A 19841-nucleotide genomic window follows, 5' to 3' on the forward strand; every position below is an offset into this window, starting at 1 on the left:
CAGCCTGTGTCCTGCTCCCAGGACCTACGTGACAGAAAGCAAAAACTGACTTCTGCAAGTTGGTCTCTGACCTCCACACAGGCAGTAATGGTGCATCCATACCTTCTCCTCACATAAATCAATTAATTAAATTTTCTTAGGGCTACTATTGCTGTGATAAAATTCTGTGACCAAAGCAACTTGGGAGGAAAGGGTTTATTTCTGCTTACAGTTCCTCATCATAGACCATCAGGGCCTGAACTCAAGCAGGGCAGGAACTCAGAAGCAGGGGCCGATACAGAGGCCACGGAGGAACACTGATCACTCGCTTGTCTCTTGTGCCTTGCTCAACCTGCTTTCTTATGGCCAGGATTGTCAGCCCAGTGGTGGCACCATCCACAACGGGCTGGGTCCACTCATATCGTTCGTTAATCAAGAAAATGTACCACAGGCTAGTCTACTAGTCAATCTGGTAGTGGCATTTTCTCTATTGAGGTTTACTCTTCCAAAATGACTCTAGCTTGGGCCAAGTTGACATAAAAATTATACAACATATAAGTGAAGTTTTAAAAAGAAATCAAAATAAACAAAAATACCATAATGGCCAAAAATTTTAGACAAGTCAAAAGGTGAATGAGTAAACTGTGGTATGATGATACTATGGGATATTATCCAGTTATGAACAAGAAATAAGCTCTCTGCTATGAAAAGACACTAAAGAAACTTAAGAACATGCATACTGTTTAGTGGAGGAAGCCATGCTAGAAAAGTCACATAGGACACTCTGGAAAAAGCAAAACCACATAGAGATGGGAAATAATAAATAAATAAATAAATAAATAAATAAATAAATAAATAAATAAATAAGAAGAACAAAAACAAAAACCCCACAGTGACGCTCTGGGGCTGGGTCTTAGCTATTTTTGCCTTGACAAGAGCCATTTGAGAGGGAAAGGGTGTGTTTTAGCTCACAGGTCAAGGTGACGATGTCAAGACACAGGAACTTGAGGTAGCAGTTCATATCACATCCACGATAAGGAAGCAGAGGAAGATGAACTCATCTCTCCCCGGCTTCCTGTCTCCACTTACACGGGCCAGGAGCCCAGGAACGGTCCTGCCCACCTTGTATGAGCTTTCCCTGTCCATTTAAAGAAGTCAAGATAATCTCCCACAGGCATGCCTGGAGGCCCATCTTCGGGGTCATTCTAGATCTCGTCAAGTTGACAGTTAACACTGACCAGCACAGGCTGCACAGGGAGGATGACTCTGCAGTGATGGCTACATGATACTGTGTTTCCCAAAAGCCAATGCCTTTACTGCGAGTAGTGAGTGGAAATGGAGGGATTCTATTGATCTGTTAGAAACTCAGAAGGCCAAACCAGGGGAGCTGGGGGTTCTGGGAAAGAGGCCGGCAGGGGAATCCTACAAGTTTCTCCTAACCGAAAACTGCTCTGAAAAGTGGATTAAAGGCCAATGGCACAATGGAGGGACCCCATTGTTAATGCACTGTACATCTGTGTGGACACGAGTGCAGGGATTGGAGGAAGCATTGAGGGGTCCAACCAGGATGAATGGCTGTCGTCTCCAGTGGGATGACAGGAGCACACTCTGTCCTTATTTTTCAGAACAAGAAGGACTAGGAAAACAGTGCAAGCAGGAGCGAGCTGTGTACTTGGCAGGATGCCTGTTCTGGTCGAGCATCACTGACCCCTCTCTGCGCGCGTGCAATTGCGTGTGCACGCCCTGGCAGGAGCAGATGGTTCCTGTGGCCCACGATGTTCGCGCGCCCCTCTGCGGGAAGCAGCCAGTGGGCCACCACCGCAGTGCTTTCGGTTTGCTGGAATGCCCTCCCCCACCCCGCACTGGAGAAGTGCACTTTGTTCCCGAGTGGGGGAGGGGCATCAGGACCAGGCTCTAGGGCGCCCTGGGACTTGGAGGACGGCCAGTTTTCTGTTCCCAGGGTGCCTTCTGGCGGGGGCGAGGGTTGTCTGCATCCCAGCTGGGCAGCTGGAGGATACTGGACCCGCTTGGACTCCAGGGCCAGCCTTGCCACCCACTAGCTTCATGCTCTGCATCAGGGACCTGAGGAATGCTGACAATGAGCACTACCCGGCCTTGCTGAAGAGTCCTCTGTAAGTTCCTGCCTCCCAATACCCCTTTGAAGTAGGTGCTGCTAATGTAATAAGATAATTATACTATTAGTGGGATAATTCTCCCTGGCTGCCCACACCCCTTGAACATCGTAGATGATCTGGCTCAGCCTTCTCCCAGTAATAAAATGTGTACTATTATTTTCACTTTAAAGATGGGGACAGAGGAGCTAAGGACAAGTTAAGTCCCTTGTGGAATGGCACAGCTCCCAAGTGGCCATCGTGACAGAAACCCAGGCAGTCAGCTGGAGGGTTTCCACCTCTTAAACACTGCCTTCTGCTGCTGGTTTCTGGTGGCCCCACAAATGTTTATTCAGACAAATGCACTTATCCAGACACTGCAGGCCAGGCATGGTGGTGCAAGCCTGTAATCTCAGCACTCAGGATGCTAAGGCAGTCGGAGTATGTGCAGGAGTCTAGCTGCATCACATACTCAGTCTAAAGCCAGCATGAACTATATAAATCAAGAACTTGTCTCAAAAATATGAAATGGGGGGTCATCTTAGCAAGCAAAAAGCTGGCCCTGTACACCTGATGACTTGAGTTCCATCCCAGGAAACCAAGGTGGGAGGAGAGAACCGGCTCCTGAAATTTGTCCTCTGACCTCATCACATGCACTAATACTTTTTTTTTTTTTTGAGAAAGTCTCACTATGTAGCCTAACTGGCCTGGGACTTACTCTGTAGGGCAGTGCGGCCTGAGATCTGCCTGCTTATGCCTCCCAAGTGCTGGCATTAATGGAAAACACAAATGTTTTTATAAAATTAAAAGTAAATAAAGTCAGTGTGGTGGCATAGCACTTGGGAGGTAGGGGCAGCTCAATCTCTGTGAGTTCTAGGCCAGACAGGTCTATAGAGTGAGTCGGGCCAGCTAGAAATACACAGCAACATCCTATCTCAAAAAAAATAAAAAGAAAAAAGAAAAATAAAAAAGAAAGAAAAGAAACCCAAATAAAAGTAAAGAGAAATTGAGGACATTGCTATCCACATAGCACTTTTAAGAGAGGGATTGATACTAATAATTCCTTACTAAGGAATGATGATTATTACCAATTCAGAGTTACCATTCTCAAAATACTTCGTAAATACTGTGTGTGTGTGTGTGTGTGTGTGTATGTGGGGGGGTATCCTTTGGAGACTGAACCAGGGCCTTGCACACTTTAGGCAAGCATGCTTTTCCACCTGGCTACACCCTGCCCTCCAGCTCTGACTGTCTGCCCTCATTCTATTTCCTAGGAACATGGTTTCCTCCAGTGACTGATGGTGCAGGCTAGCATTGAAGGACAGTCCTCTCTCCCTCCACATGCTGCCAGCACCAACTTTGTCTGGTAATCCAAGGAGCTTTCAAGCTGCGAGGGTGTAATGAGTAGCAGATGACATGTCACACCAGCTGTGGAGTCTCTCCCTTGGAGTCCATCCAGCTCCTGGTCTGTGCCTATCCAACTCCTGCTCGCCAACACACACACACACACACACACACACACACACACACACACACACACGTATGTCTGCTGCAGAGGGCAGAGGGCAGCTACCCTACGTTATAATCATAGAGAAGGTTTGCTGCCAAAGGGCACTTGTGCACTGTCACAGTTCCCGTGACCTTACAATCCCTCCATCACAGGCCTGGGAAGCCTCTCCAGCCTCCTTTAGGTCAAAGAGCCACCTTCATCCCATACATGTGAGGCCTGCTGCTGTTTTGATGAAAGTGGTCCTTCCTGCACAGGGAAGAAAAAGGAGAGGCATATACCGTGAAGGAGTTGGTAAATGTTTGATGAGTCCCTATGCTTACTTGGGTCACTTAGATTTTTCCAAAACCCCTTTCTTAAAGCTCCCTCTCTCCCTCTCCCCTCCTTCCCTCTCCCTGTCCCTCTTTTGCTCCCTCTCCTGTGTGTGTGTATGTAGTATGTGTATACTCATGCTCATGGAAGTGAGAAGAGAGTGTCAATTCCTCTTAGCTACACAGAACAGGCCAACGGTGTCACTTGTGGAAAGAGCATCTTCAAGCCTGGGATTCTGTGCCTCTTTGAAGGAGAAAGAAGCTATTGAGTTCAGAAATGGTGGCTCACATCCTGAGTCCCATTAATGTAAACTGTCAAGTATGAAAACTCTGAATCTATCTGGGTTTAAACAGATAAAGAAAGGAGACAAGGAGGAAGAGGAAGACATAGTGTGCTATACAGAGGCATGTATATTATCTTTCCTCTCAAGCCATAGGATGGAACTCAGCCACATGGCCACATATGGAACCGGAAGCTTGCTTGGAAATGCAGCTTTATTCTGGGTGGCTTTATGTCCAGCTAAGAAATCCATGCTTTTAGAAAATTAGAAGCAGGCATAGCAAGACAATTAGTCTCTCCACGAATATAAGTGACATGTTCTTTTTTTTTTTTTTTTTTTTTTTTTTGGTTTTACGAGACAGGGTTTCTCTGTGTTGTTTTGGAGGCTGTCGGTCCAGCCTGGCCTCGAACTCACAGAGATCCGCCTGCCTCTGCCTCCCGAGTGCTGGGATTAAAGGCGTGCACCATCACCGCCCGGCTAAGTGACATGTTCTCATCTGGTTAGTTATAGAAGGAAATAAGTGCATCTAACTGACCCTGAAGGTATGCTCTTTGAGACATGTGATTGGTGAAGAGTAAGACGGGCAGATGGAGTATGCAGCTATTTACTCTTCCTCTTTTATAGAAAAATGTTTGGAGCAGCAATTGAGCGCAGATAAAATATTCCAACCAGGCACATGACACCACTGTGGCCACAGATGTGAACAGGACACAGCGGGCGGAGAGACCTGAGAGCCCATGTGTCTCAGCTTAGCCATCCTTGTCCTTTATCTTTCTGCTTCTTCATTTCTAAACTTCAACTGTGAGGGTGAGTATGGAGCAGGCCACCCGTGACCAAGAGCCATAACAAGCCAGCTGGCAAGAGTCACAGCAAAAAGAATGTCGCAGCTGTGGCTGACCTCACCTTGAACGCCCACCTCCAGACCTCTCAACAGGGAGATCCCATCTTGGTGAGCCAGGAGAACTTGCCACCATTAGTGGTGTGTGTGTGTGTGTGTGTGATGTGTAAAATATTCCTAGAAGAGTACACAGGAAAATGTATCCACAGCAGCTTCCTGAAAGAAGTCATAAATGGTTTGAGGATGAGCATGATAAAAGACTTGGTTTGCATTTATATTCTCCTGTATTTCAATGCTGAATTGTTTACATTTATATATCCAATCATGGAAAAGTATTGAAATAACTTAAAATATTTTTATTTTATTGGGCCTGGAGACATGGCTTAGCAGTTAAGAGCACTTGTTGCTCTTGCAAAGGACCCGGATTCAATTCCCAGCACCTATCTGGTAACTCACAACTCTCTGTAACTCCAGTTCCAGGGGATCCAACACTGTCTTCTGACCTCCATGGACACTAGACATGTAGATGGTACATAGACATATAAGCAGGCACATAAAATATTTTCAGTAATTTTAAAGATTCTTTTTGTTATTTATATGTGTGTATGAGTACGTACATACAGGTGCTGGTGGAGGTCAGATGAGGGCATCAGATCCCCTGAAGATGGAATAACAGGTGGCTATCATTTGCCCACTGTGGGGGCTGGCAAGAGAAGCAAGCACTCTTAACTGATGAGCTGTCTCTGTGGTCCCATAACTTGTACAATGGGAATAATCAAAAGATATTTGTGAGCCAGGCGGTGGGTGGCGCACGCCTTTAATCCCAGCACTTGGGAGGCAGAGGCAGGCAGATCTCTGTGAGTTCGAGGCCGGGCTGGACCGACAGCCTCCAAAACAATACAGAGAAACCCTGTCTCACAAAACAAAACAAAAAGATATTTGTGGTGGTTTGAATGAGATGGCCCCCATAGGTTCATATATTTAAATGCTTGGTGTACAGTTGATGGAACTGTTTGGGAAGGGTTAGGAGGTATGGCCTTGTTGCAGGAGGTGTGTCACTGGGGTTGAACTCGGAGTTTTAAAAAGCCTACTCCATTCCCAGTGAGCTTGCAAATCAGTTGTAAACTCTCAGCTACTGCTCCAGGGTCATGCCTGCCTGCTGCCTGCTCTCATGCTCCCCACCATGATGGTTATGGACTCTAACCCTTTGGAACCATGAGCCCCCAAATAAATGTTTTCTTTTACAAGTTGCTTTGGCCCTAGTGTTTTGTCGGGGCAATACAAAAGTTCAATTCCAAGCAACTATGTGGTGACTCACAACCATCTATGGTGAGAGCTGATGTCCTCTTCTAATATAATAAAGTTGTACATATAATTAGATCACTCATATACATAAAATAAGTTTGAAAGAAAACAAAAAGCAAAACCCCCAGAATTCACTAAGGTTCTGTGATGGCTCGTACTGATTGTCCCCTTGGCAAGGTCTAGAATCGCTGGGAGACAAGCCCCTGGGCATGATGAGAGACCCACCTTAAATGTGCGCAGCACCACTCCATGGGCTGGGGTCTTGCTGGACTGCACAGAAGGGAGAAAGAGAGCTAAGTGCCTGCGTTCACATCCAGCTGCCTGCTAATTGTGGATGCCATGGGACCCGCTGCCTGGGCTCCAGCCGTCATGACTCCCCTACTGTGCCCTTGACATGGGAGCCAAAATAAACCTTTCTCTCTAAAGTTGGTTTTGTCAGGTATGTTTTGTCAGAGCAGGGAAGATAGTGGCGCAAGGCGTAAGTGACCTCCCTTAAGAGGTCATCTTCCTTGATGAATGACATCTGTTTCCTTGAGAAGCAGAAATGTGGCTGCTTCTGTGAGCTTCCCAGGGCTCACGAGGCTAGTACCCCTCCATACACACACAACGGATGGCTGTACTACAATAATCATGGGGCTTACAAATAACTTTGACGCCTGGGAGATTGGTTTGCATTTTTTTCTTCTTACATGATTTCTTTTCAAAATTGCATTTATTTGTTTGCTTATCTATTTATTTATATGATGGGTGTGGTTGTGCACACATTTGTTTAGTGGAAGCCAGAGAATAACATTGCCCCCAACAAGGCTGCATCTTGTAACCCTCCCCAAACAGCACCGTCAGTGTGGGACCAAATGTTCCAATGCCTGAGCCTTTGCGGGACAAGTGACATTCAAACCACCACAGCCCACCTGTGGAGGTCAGAGCACAACTTGGTGGAGTCAACTCTCTCCTACTTTTATATGGGCCCAAGGACTGAAATCAGGTCACCAGGCCTCGGGCCAGGCAAGCGTCTTCACCTGCTGAGCCACCTGCTCAGGCTCCGTTATCTTGCATTTAGTTTGCTGGGGGTTTTTTTCTGTGCTTTCCTAAGCAAACAGCTTGAATTATTGATTTAGACCTTCTTTCCAAATGCATGTATTCAGTGTTGTAAATCTCCCTCTAAGCACAGCTCTGTAACAGCTCACAAATCTTCATAAGTTTTGTTTTTATTTTCACTTAGTTGCAAATATTTTCTAATTACACTTGAGATTTCTTCTTGTAACTCAGGCTTTATTTCAAAATCTGCTGCTTAACTCCCGAGAATCTGAATTTCCTGGCTCTCTTTCTGTGTAACTCCATCATGTTCTGAAAGCAGACACTATGATTTGAATTCTTTGAAACTTGTTAGATGTGTTTTATAGCCCCGGCTGTAGTCTATTTGGGTGAACAGTCCATTTTGCTTAAGCAAAATGTCTATTACATGGTTGTTGGATAGAGTTGTCTACAGATGTCTGCTTGATTGATGGTGTTGTTGAGTTCAGAGATGTCTTTACTGTTTGCTGGCTGCTGGATCTATTTCGTTTCGTTTTAAATTTTTTAAAAAATCATGTGTACTCTTATTTTGCCTGCTTATCTGTCTGTGCACAACTTGGATGTCTGGTACCCTCAGAGGCCAGAACAGAGTGCTGGGTCTCCTGGAACTGGTGTTACAGATGGCCTAGTAGGTGCTGGGATAGGACTCAGGTCTGCTGGAAGCAGTCTGTGCTCTTAACCACTGAGTCATCTCCAGGCCCCAACCCGACACCACGGATCTGTTCTAATAGATGGAGCTGACGTGTCCAGCTGTGATACTGGATTTTCTCTCTGTCTCTGCAGCTCTTTCAAGTTTTGCCTCCTGTATTTTGAACTCTAATACAGTGACCTATGCGTTAAATATTTGGTGTCTCCCTGAAGAGTTCTACTCTATTACCACCATATAATGGCCCTGGTATCCTTGATAGATTTTCTTGCTCTGAAGCCTGTTCTGCCTGATGTTAGTCCAGCCAGCTCCCACTCCTTGTGATAGGCGTGAGAGTGGTCTGTCCCTTCCTATCCCATTCATCTAGTCTCCACATGTTCTTACTTAAAGTGAGTGTTTATATTTAAAGACAACATATAAATGGGTCTTATTTTTGTCTCACTTTCATTTAGATTGCCTGACAATTCACGTTATTGTTAAAATAGTTGAATTGATGCTTATCATATTTATTATTATTTCCTATTACTTTCCTTTGTTCTTTGCTACTTTGGGGGGTGCTGTTGGGACAGGGTCTTGCTGTGTAGCCCGGTCTGGCCTTGAGTTCATTACCCTCCTGCCTTGGTCTCTGGAGCAGCTGAGATGACAGGTGTGGACCATCATGTTCAGCTAGTGCGTCCTTTTTCTTAGTGCCCCCCCCCTGCCTCTCTCCTTCCCTCCTTCTATTTTCTCCTTCCTTCTTTGTGAAGTACTGGGAGTAACTAGACACTCTTGCATGCTAGGCTGCACGCACCACGTCTCTCACTGTCTCAGTTACTTTTCTGTTACTGTGATAAAACACCATGACTCGGAAGAAAGAGTTTATTTATTTGGGCGTATGGATCCAGAGGGCTAGAGTCTGTGGTGGAGTGGAGGCAGCAGGCACGGTGGCTGGAGCGGAAACTGAGAGCTCACATCACAATCACAAGCACAAAGCAGACAGCGTGCTGGAAATGGCAGGAGTCTAGTGCCGTACTCCCTCCAACAAGGCCATGGCCCTTAAGACTCACCAAACATTGACACCGACTGGGGACTGAACAGTCAAATGCCTGAGGCTATGGGGGACATTTATCATAAGGGCTATTACATTAGCTCTCAAAATTTTTTCTTAATATGATTTTCTAGAGTTTGTCTATTATCTTTTTGGGTTTTTGTTTGTTTGTTTGTTTGGTTGGTTGGTTGGTTTTTTTGAGACAGGGTTTCTCTGTGACTTTGGAGGCTGTCCGGAACTAGCTCTTATAGAACAGGCTGGTCTAAAACTCACAAAGATCCTCTTGCCTCTACTCCCAAGTGCTGAGATTAAAGGTGTGCACCACCACTGCCTTGCTTATTTGGTATTTTTATCATGCCTAGTATTTGCTTTGTTTGTTTGTTTGTTTGTTTTGTTTTTTGAGACAAGGTCTCTCTGTGTAGCTCTAGCTGTTCTGAAACTCTCTCTGTAGACCAGGCTGGCCTCGAACTCACAGAAGTCTCTGCTTCCCTAGTGCTAGAATTAAAGGTGTGTGCCACCATGCCCAGACTCTTACTGTTTTTTGAGCTTCCTATACCTATGTTTTAGTGACTAACATTAATTAGGGGATATATATATATATAAATCTTGCCCACACACTCCATAGTTCTTTCCTTATACTTTTACATCAGTTCTGAGCATCAAACTCAGGGCACCAGGTTTCATGGCAGGCACTTTCCCCATTGAGCCCTCCCCCAGGCCTTCAGTTTCTTTCCATTTTCTTTTCCTTCTTCCTTCCTCTGTTATTGCCATCATATATGTGTCGGTATTTGTGATTCTCATAGTTCTCCAATAGTCGTGTCCATAGTTTAATTTGGCTTGGGGAGACTTGTTTTTGTTATTGTTTGTTTAATATTGTCTGATCTCCTGCAAGCTGTCCTTTGACCTCCATACATGTGCCAGGATTCATGCATGCACATACGCATAGACACACACACATACATAAATTTATTTTAAGTTTTCTTGGGGCTGGAGAGATGGCTCCTCAGTTAAGAACTTTGCTGCTCTTATAGAGTACCTGGATTCGATTCTCAACACCCACAGGGTGCTCACTACTGTCTGTAACTCTTGCTTTAGAAGATCAGATGTCCTCTTCTGACTTGTGCTGGTACCAGGCACATGCCATGTATACAGTCATACATGCAGAGCAAACATTCATATACATAAGATAAATCTTTAGAAAGTTATGTCTTGGTCATGATGATCTAGTCATTTTCTATCCTATCAGCCTTTTCTCCCCTCACACCTCCATCTAAAGTGACCATGTCTGTATGTTAACTGGCAGCAGGAGCTCTATCCCTCCCTTTGTTCTAGCTCTTAGGGAAGGAAAATCTACATTTCTGTATTATGCATCACATTTGCCTCAAGGCTTTCCTATATGACCTTTCACAAATCAGGACACTTCTCCTAGTTCAAAGGTGTTTTAAGTCACAAACAGGAGGTAAACTTTATCAGCTGCTGTACTTGTCATTTGAGATGGTCACATAGCCTTCCTATGCTGAGGCAACATGGAGCTCCTGGGGTAAACCTGAATGGTGATTGTCTTTTTAAAAAACACAACTACTTTATTTAGAATTTCTGTGTCTTTTGGGGTGAATGAGTACCATCTCTGTGAGCATTACCCTGCCTGGTTGATTTCGGAACTGATATAAGCTAGGGAGCCCTGGTTCCCTGCAGAAGCGCACAGCTGTGTTGCCACAGTGAATTCCATCCCTACCATTTCTGACTCTTTAGCACATGCTTTGAAGAGTTGGTGGAAGTTCGTATGACTTAGGTGCTTGCATACCGAAGAGCAAGCATACCTTCCCCACTGCAGAACGAAAACTCCAAGTCTGAAGGTCATCTGCCTCAGTGGACTTGCAACATTTTTATTATCAAGGAACAGGTCTCAGGCTGGAGAGATGGCTCAGAGGTTAAGAGCACCAACTGCTCTTCCAGAGTTCCTGAGTTCAATTCCCAGCAACCACATGGTGGCTCACAACCATCCATAATGAGATCTGGTGCCCTCTCCTGGTGTGCAGACATGCATGGAGGCAGGATGTTGTATTCATAATAAATAAATAAATAACTCTTTAAAAAAAAAAAAAGGAACAGGTCTCTCCTGGATCCCTCAAGCTCTCATCTCAGCTGTCTCCAAAGGGATGACCTGGATTCGCCAGAGTAGATCCCCAGGGAGAACCCCCCACCCCCACCCAGGGACTAGCCTCTTGAATACACTGACTTTAAATCCACACCTAACCATACCTCTTTCCAGTAGACTCAGAATACAGGGTCTCCCTTCCTAAGCTCAAAGCAAGCTAGCTGAGGTCTAGTTTCAGTCTTGTTGTGATAAATACCCTGACACAAAGCAGCTTGGTGGGAATGGTCTTGTTTCAGTCAGTGGGAAGTTAACGAAGGAACATAAAGCATATATTTACATCACATCCCCTTTGGCCCTGGAGAGAGAATGAATGGTGCTTAGTGCCTGGCTAGATTTCTCTCTTCCTATACATCCCAGGACCCTAAACCAGGGACCAGCAGCTCCCACTTTCAGACTGGGTCTTCCCACATCAATGAAGGCAATCAAAGACAACCCCTCTACAGACATGCCCACAGGCCAAGGTGTTCTAGACTGTTGTAATTTTTTTAGAAATTGCTCTGGAAAGACACCATGCAACAGAATTCAAGCAGAGGGGTTTTTTTTATTAAGGGAAAGGTATTGTAAAAAGGGAAAGTAGAGCTAGGCATTGGTAGCCCACACCTTTAGTTCCAGCACTTGGGGAGGCAGAGGCAGGCGGATCTCTGTGAGTTCCAGGCCAGCCTGGTCTACAGAGGGAGTTCCAGGACAGGCTCCAAAACAATACAGAGAAACCCTGTCTCCAGAAACCAATAAATAAATAAATAAATAAATAAATAAATAAATAAATAAATGGGAAAACAGAGCAGGGTAAACGGCCTCCAGGGACATGAGCAGCAGGGAAGAGGAAAGAGGCAGAGAGAGAGAAACACACAGAGAGACACAGACAGAGAGACAGAGAGAGGAAGAGAAAGAGAAAGGAGGATGGGAGGTGGACAGGGGCCTTTTAAAAGGGAACATAGTGACTATGCACAGGTAGTGCTCTTAGTGGCTGCAGCTAAGGACAACACATCCTGTCAGAACCCCAAGGACAGGCCAATACAGATGCCCGAATACTAACATAGACAATCTCTCATTAAACTCTTTTCTTAGATGATCCTAGGTTGTGTCAAGTCAGCAATTAAAACCATCACACTCCTGCCAGGCATGGTGAGCCATTCATTTGATCCCAACACTCAGGGGGCAGAGGTAGGTAGAGCTAGGTGGGTTCTAGGCCAGCCTGAGTAGTATGGTGAGACCCTGCCTCAAAAACAAAGCATGAGTCTGCACGAGCGCCACACATGAAGAAAAGAAAGGAAGAAAGTCTTTGCCTTTCTTCCTTGTACCTTGGGGATGGAGAAATGGCTTCCTGGTCAAGAGCATGTTATTTCTCTTCTGGAGGATCTGAGTTCAGTTCCCAGCACCAACATCATGGCTTACAATTGGCTGTAACTTCAGTTCCAGGGTATCAGACAGCCTCTTCTGGCCTCCACAGCTCCTGCATGCAGATGGTGCACACATACACACATTCATACAAATGAATAAGAATTAAAAAAAATAAACCCTATCCAAACAAGCAAAGCCTCATCACACTCCTAAATCCATGTAGTCTCCTTTGTTCCTCTCCCAGGCCTCTCCTCCTCAGTCCCCCAGCATCCTCAGGCCCTGCCCACCAACACCCCTCTTTTGCATGCTGTGTGGGTACTCTCTCACACTGCAGGTGGGAGGGGGGACTTGGCAAGATCTCTCTGGGAAGCAATTCTGTAACCTGACTCAAAACCCTGAAAAATATTTGTGCCCTTTGTCCCAGTAATCCTACCTCTAAAAAAAATCTGCCTAAGGAAATAATCAGAAATGCTGACAAGGGTAGATGTTTAAAGATGTTAATCTCACTGTTATTTTAACAACAAAAACTGGAAACAATCTAAAGGCTCCGCAGCAGGGGCTAACTTAAACAAATTGTATCAAAATGGAACGAAATATCGTGCAATCAGTAAAAATATCATTTTGGAAGAATACTTGACTAGAAAGTTGCTTAAGTGGAAACAGCACATAACTGATCCACACAATTTGGGGCTGGTTTCCTTCCATATAAAAATAGCTCACACTTCTGGAATGTCTGCTATTGCTGTTACATACATTCCCTGAGTCCTCGGGACATTCCTGTGCTGTTCACACTATTATCCTCATTTTGTAGAAAAAGAACAGCACCAATGTCTGTGAGGTGGGGAGGAATGTGGGAATATTTTCTTTATCTCTTCTGTAACTTCCAGATCTTTCTTTAAAACAATAAAACAAATTTTAAACTACTTATTTTTTATTTTATGCATTGGTGTTTTTGCCCACATGTATCACTGTATGAGGTTGTCCAATTGGAGCTGGATTACATACAGTTGTGAGCTGTCTTGTAGGTGCTGGGAATTGAACCTAAAACCTCTGGAAGAGTAGTAAGTGTTCTTAACCATTGAACCGTTTCTCCAGCCCCCTAAAACATATTTTAATGTGCGTGGATGAGTGTTTTGCCTACATGTATGTTTGCAAATCACATGCGTGCAGTTGCCTGATGAGGCTAAGAAGAGGGCGTGGGAACCCCTGAGCTGAAGTTGTGAATCACCCTGTAGGTGCTGGGAACCAAACCCAGGTCCTCTGCAAAAGCATCCAGTGCTCTTAATTACAGAGCCATCTCTCCAGGTCCTGGTTCCCAATTCTTGAAGAAGATGACTTTTTGGTCTCATTTGGATTTGCGGAGATTTTTGTTGGTTTGCAGTATTCTTGTCTTGTTTGCTTCTCTGTGAAACCCTGGTCGTTCTGGAGCTCGATCTGTAGCCCAGGCTGGCCACCAGTCCCTGGAAATCCACCAGTCCCTGCCTCCAGAGTGCTGGGATTGTAGGCTCGCACCACACTACCTGGCTTTGCTGTTTGGCTTTAAGTTATTGGTTTCGGCGTTTTATTTCTGTGTGGTTTTTAAATATTTTGTTTCCTGTTTTGTTATTTCCGGTTTTTTACATCGCTTTTGCCTGCTGCCGTGAATGGCTGCTTTCTGATACTACAGAGGCTTCTGAGGAGGAATTTGAACCACACACAGAAAATGAAACCTTTTCCTCCAAGGTTAATCCAATTGCTAGGACTGGCTCTGGGGTCGAGCTTTCTGCTTAACGTTTTAAAATGTATCTGTGGACAGGGGCACTTTCAAGCGAGTGCCAATGCTCCTCCCAAGTCAATGAACTCCCCAGTTGGAGAATGCATTCTGTGTGGGGCTGGCTGTTCTGGGGCGGGGGTCTTACAGTGGCTAGTGTGCCACCGCCACCCGTAGGAAACCTTCTCTAAACCCAAGGTCTAAATTCCAGTTTCTCTTCTGACCCACCGCTGCCGACCTCTTCTGCTGTCAAAGGCTTACATCTTTCCTTCAGGCTCCCTGATCTCCATCCTTTGGTCCGCTGGTCCACTTAAGGGACACTAAGTGGTCCCTGAGACTCCTGCGTCTTGGCCCTCCTAACCATTTCCCACTGAATTGGGGATCCTGTGGTCTATCCCAGCGAGAGAGGATAGGCCAGAGAAGGGGAGGTGTTATCGACCAGAGCTAGCCGCAGAGGCAGAAGTCTTGGAGGGCTGTTCCCACCCACTCAAGGGCCTCCGGAAAGCAGAGTTGGCGCTACGCAGAGCAGCAGGAGGCGCCTCCAGGGCACCGCACCCGGGGCGAGCTGGCTCGCAAGCCTGAGAGGCCTCCTGCGCGGAGCCATCGCCCTCTGGTGGCAGCGTGAGAAAGGTACAGCTGCTCACTGGGCCCCGCCTCTCCTCTCATCCACCCTCTCAGCCCAGAACTGGAATTTGTTAGAAGGGTAAACCAGACGGGAGTGGGCAAGGACTGGAACCTGGGACTCCGGGTAAATTCCCCATCCAACTGATGTTTACAACGGCTTCCAGAAGCTATAAGGAATAAATGTCCCAGGCTTAAGATTTGCTCAGGTTATTGCAATAAAGAGAACATTCGTTAATGAGGAATGTCTAAAACAAAAGGGAAAGGGGCTGGAGTATTAGACAGCAGGGAAAGAGAGTCACCAGAGACCTCCATAGGAATGGGTAGGAAGGAAGTGTGGATGTGGCCTTTTCTCGGAACGCGCACATCTAAGTGGTCAGTCAGCTCCTTAGCTTTCCCCTGGAACCCAGATTTAGCAGTTGGAGTGTCTGCTCAGGCTGCCTTTGCCAGCACTGTAAACAGTAACACGACATTGTCATTTATGAGAGGAAGGAGGAGGAGCTGAGGAGATGATGTCTCAGAGATTAAGAGCACTTACTGCTCTCCAGATGAACTGGAGTTCAATTCCCAGAACCAGGCTCCACCACTCCAGCCCCAGGGGCTCCAACCCCTCTTCGTGAGCGGAGGAGATACAAAGGATTCTGAGCCCACTGTTGAGCAGAAGGGAGATTCCTAGCACATTCACCGGAAGTCGAGGCAGGAGCCAGACTGAGTGCTGGGGTTGCATGGGGTTGAACAGAGGCACAGAGGCATCACTAGATTGCTGGGGCAGGGCAGTCATTGTGCTATTACTTCTTTGATAATCTTCCCTATTTCCCACAATACACCTGGTTATGGCATGACCCCTGTAAACAGTCCCATAGCCTCTCCCAGGTCTCTCTTTTTTTTTTTTTTTTTTTTTTTTTTTTAGTTTTTCGAGACAGGGTTTCTCTGTATTGTTTTGGAGGCTATCGGTCCAGCCCAACCTCGAACTCACAGAGACCCGCCTGCTTCTGCCTCCCGAGTGCTGGGATTAAAGGCGTGCGCCACCACCGCCCGGCTTCTCCCAGGTCTCTTGAAACTCTCCTAACAGACGTTCTTTCAAGCCCAGCCACTATCAGGGTAGCCATCCTGCTCTACCAGACCTCTGGCCCATGGTCCTGCTGACCAGGAGGACTGAGCTTACATGATCTCCTCACAGGGACTCCAGGAAGTATCCGAAGACAGTCTGGGGGTGTAGCTCAGTTGGTAGAGCACTTGTCTATCTTATCAAAGCCCTGGTTTTGATCTGTAGCAATGCAGGAAACCCCAAGTGGCAGCCAGGTGGTTGGTAGCCCAGGCCTGTAATCTCAGCACTCAGGAGGCAGAGGCAGATGGATCTCAGGAGGAGCCCCATCAAGGTGGATGGGGAGGCTTCATCTGGGGAGCCAGACTAGCGGCATCTTTCCCAACTGTATCTACCCAATCATCCTTCCAGTTTCAGCTGCAGGAGTTGTTAGCTAAAGAGGGAGGTGTAGATGACCCAAGGAGAGGAGGCCAGCGTGGCAGCCTAGGCAGTGCCCCTTGCCCATAGTGAAATGTCTGGTTCCATTATGACATTTTTCATGCTTGTTTATCATTGTGCTTTGCTCACATTCACCGCAATAGTTAAAATTTATTGTCGCTCAACCCCCCTTGTGCTGGCCTCCTGCCTTCTCCCAATAGTCCTCTACCCACTTTCAGGCCACATATGTTGATTTTCAAAAATCTAGATTCTGCCTATGAGACAAAGTCTGAAACACGGAGCTGCACGATTCGATGTCTATCCAGCTGGATGTTGGTCTTGCTCTGGTCCCATCACTCCTTGAATACCCTGATTCTCCCCTTCAGGAAAAGGAATGTTCACTCTGTGTCATTATATGTTAGAGGTGCTTGTTTTGAACTTTGTAAGAGACTTTTAAAGAAATTGTTTATGCAGTGTGTGTGTGTGTGTGTGTGTGTGTGTGTGTGTTCTTACATGCATGTTCATGGACATGTGTGGAGGTCAGAGGATTTGGGGGACTTGATTCTCACTTCCTGCCTTGTTGTCAGGGCAGAATCTTTGGTTATTTCTGCCAGGGACCAAACTCAGGTCCTCAAGGCTGTGCGGCAAGCGTTTTATCCACTAATCTATCTCACCAGCCCCAGGTTTGGACTTTTAAAGTATTAAAATTTACAGATCTTAATTTTATTTTATTGTATGAGTGTTTCTTTGCATGTGTGTATGTATGTGTGTGAGCCACATGCATGCACAGTCCTTGGAGGCCAGAAAGAAGAGGGTGTTGGATCTTCTGGCACTGCAGTTCTAAGTGGCTGTGAGCAGCCCACAAAGTCCTTTGCAAAAGCAAGGACTCTTAACTGCTGAGACATCTCTCTATCCCTGACTCTTGGGACTTTTTAAGTTGGGTGAACTTTTCGTTGTAAGACAGTCATGAGCCTATAGGTACATAGTAGTACCATCCCATGATGTTTTGATTTGGCAGAAAAACAATAAAAATCATATTTATATGTCTTTTCCAGTCTCTTCTCCATGAATATGGAACACAGTTCTAACCTTGCTGCATTTACAAATTTGTGTTCTACTGCCCAATAGATCAGATCATGACTGCCAAAACATCATGCATGATGCCAAAAAATTTAAACAGGATTGAAAGAATAGACACCCGCATGGATCAAAAATACTTTAATGGGACTGGGGAATGTCAGTAACTGTCATACAAGATGAGGACCTGAGTTCGGATCCGCAGAACTCACATAAAAAGCTGCAAATGAAGCCAGGCAGTGGCGGCACACACTTTTAATCCCAGTACTCGAGGCAGAGGCAGTTGGATCTCTGTGAGTTCGAGGCCAGCCTCTTCTACAGAGTGAGTTCCAAGACAGCCAAGGCTACACAGAGAAACCCTGCCCTCCCCAACCAAAAAAAAAAAAAGCTGGAAATAATGGTTTACACTTATTACCCCAGTGCTGGGTGGAAATAGGTGAAGCTCACTGGCCAGCCAGCTCAGCTGACTCAATAAGCTTCAGGTTCAATGAGAGACTCTGCCTCAGAAGATAAAAGTGGGGTCTGGAGAGCTGGCTGAGCCATTAAGAGAACCTGAGTTACAACATCAACATCAGGCAGTTCACAAAAACCTGTAACCCCAACTCCAGGGGAGGGATCTGATGACACCTCTGGCCTCCATGGGCTCCTGCACACACATGTGCATACCCACACCCAGACACTTACACATAATTCTAAAAATAAACCTTGAAAAATAAGCTGGGCAAGGTGGCACATGTCTTTAATCCCAGAACTCAGGAGGCAGAGGCAGGTGGATCTCTGTGAGCTCAAAGCCACCTGATCTACATAGAGAGTTTCAGGACAGCCGGGGCTATAGAGAGAAATCTTGTTTCAAAATAAGCAAGAAAGAAGGAAGGAAGGAAGAAAAGAAAGAAGAGAGAAAAAAGAAAGACAGAAAGAAAGAAAGGAGGTTGAGAGTGATTGCGAAGACAGTCAAATATCAATCTCTGCCTCTACACACATGCACACATCTACACTAACAAATGCATGCATCACACATACAGACCACATAGCCTCATGTACAAATGAAAAAAAAAGAATATGGAAACTGACAAACAAATAAAAACAGAACTGTCTTCTGTTAAAGTGGGAGAGACAAGTCTACAGAGCTGAATTTTTGTAGATCCCCAAGCATTTCTACTGCTGGTTATACTCAATATGCCTGTGAAAAGTTGTGATCCTAAATAAATACACTTGTTATATGTCAATTAAAATTGCTGACCCCTTAAGTAGGGGCCAGCAAGATGGCTCAGCCAGTAATGGTGCTCACCGCATCTTACCCTTGGCAACCTGGGTTTGATCCCTGGAACCCACGGAAGGATGGAAGACAGAACTGACTATGGTCCTCTGACATGGTGCTGTGACATGGCCCACACATCATCACGCCTGCACACACATACATACAACAATAATAACGATTATAAGTACAAATGACATATCTTAACAAAGAAAGGTTGTACCTTACTGTCTCCCACAACCAGTTTGCTCTTCAAGGGTGAGAACATGATCTGATCTTGGACACAAAGGTACTTTATCCAGCTAGTACGGCTGGACTGCTGCAGGAGGAGCATGCGCAGAAGAGTGTTGTGTGATTTTTTTTTTTGCTCTTGTAGCTTTTCGAGGGGCCCACCACCCCGCTCCCAAATAAATCACACACAAATGCTTATTTATTTGTAATGACTGTCCAACCTTAGTTTGGCTTGCTGCTACCTTTTGCCTCTGGGTTTTTTCCTTTTCTTACTTCTGTATATCTTACTTTCACTCTCCCTCCTCTGTTGGCTGGGTGGCTGGGTGGCTGGGTGGCTGGGTGGCTGGGTGGCTGGGTGGCTGGGTGGCTGGGTGGCTGGCCTCTGATGTCCCCCTCCCCTGGTGCTCTTATTGCTGCTCCTCTTCTGATTGTTTCCTATTTATACTCTCTGCCTGACAGTCCCACCCATCCTCTCTCCTGCCTTGCTATTGGCTGTTCAGCTATTTATTAGACCATCAGGTGTTTTAGACAGGCACGGTATCATAGCTTCACATAGTTAAACAAATGCAACATAAACAAAAGTAACACACCTTAAAATAATATTCCCCAACAGAAGAGTCAGGGAAGGGGGCTGCTTCTTCATGCCAGGAATTGTTGAAAGCAATCTGGTATCATAAGATCTTGATTGGCAATCATAATATATACTAAAACCGATACTGAAAAGCTATGTGGCCATAATACCAAACTCTTCACTGGAAAGCAGAACCATAGAAGATTGTCATTGCCTTTGCTTTGGGGGTTTGGGAGTTTTGGGGGCTTGGTTTTGTTTTTTAATACTTGATGTATGGCGAGCCAGCCTTTTTTTTT

General features: G+C 45.7%; 1 long non-coding RNA gene across 2 annotated transcripts in view; it reads left to right on the forward strand.

Annotated features, from left to right (window-relative positions):
- Nucleotides 1–1778: 1778 nt before the first annotated feature.
- Nucleotides 1779–19841, forward strand: part of LOC106021574 — a 29359-nt gene continuing 11296 nt past the window's right edge. For both annotated transcript variants that reach the window (XR_001196818.3, XR_005874836.1), the window contains exon 1: nt 1779–2111. This is a non-coding gene — a long non-coding RNA (uncharacterized LOC106021574). The remainder of the gene's footprint in view (nt 2112–19841) is intronic.

Source organism: Mesocricetus auratus, unplaced genomic scaffold (genome assembly GCF_017639785.1).
Source record: "Mesocricetus auratus isolate SY011 unplaced genomic scaffold, BCM_Maur_2.0 Super-Scaffold_100691, whole genome shotgun sequence".
In the NCBI taxonomy this organism is placed as follows: domain Eukaryota; kingdom Metazoa; phylum Chordata; class Mammalia; order Rodentia; family Cricetidae; genus Mesocricetus; species Mesocricetus auratus.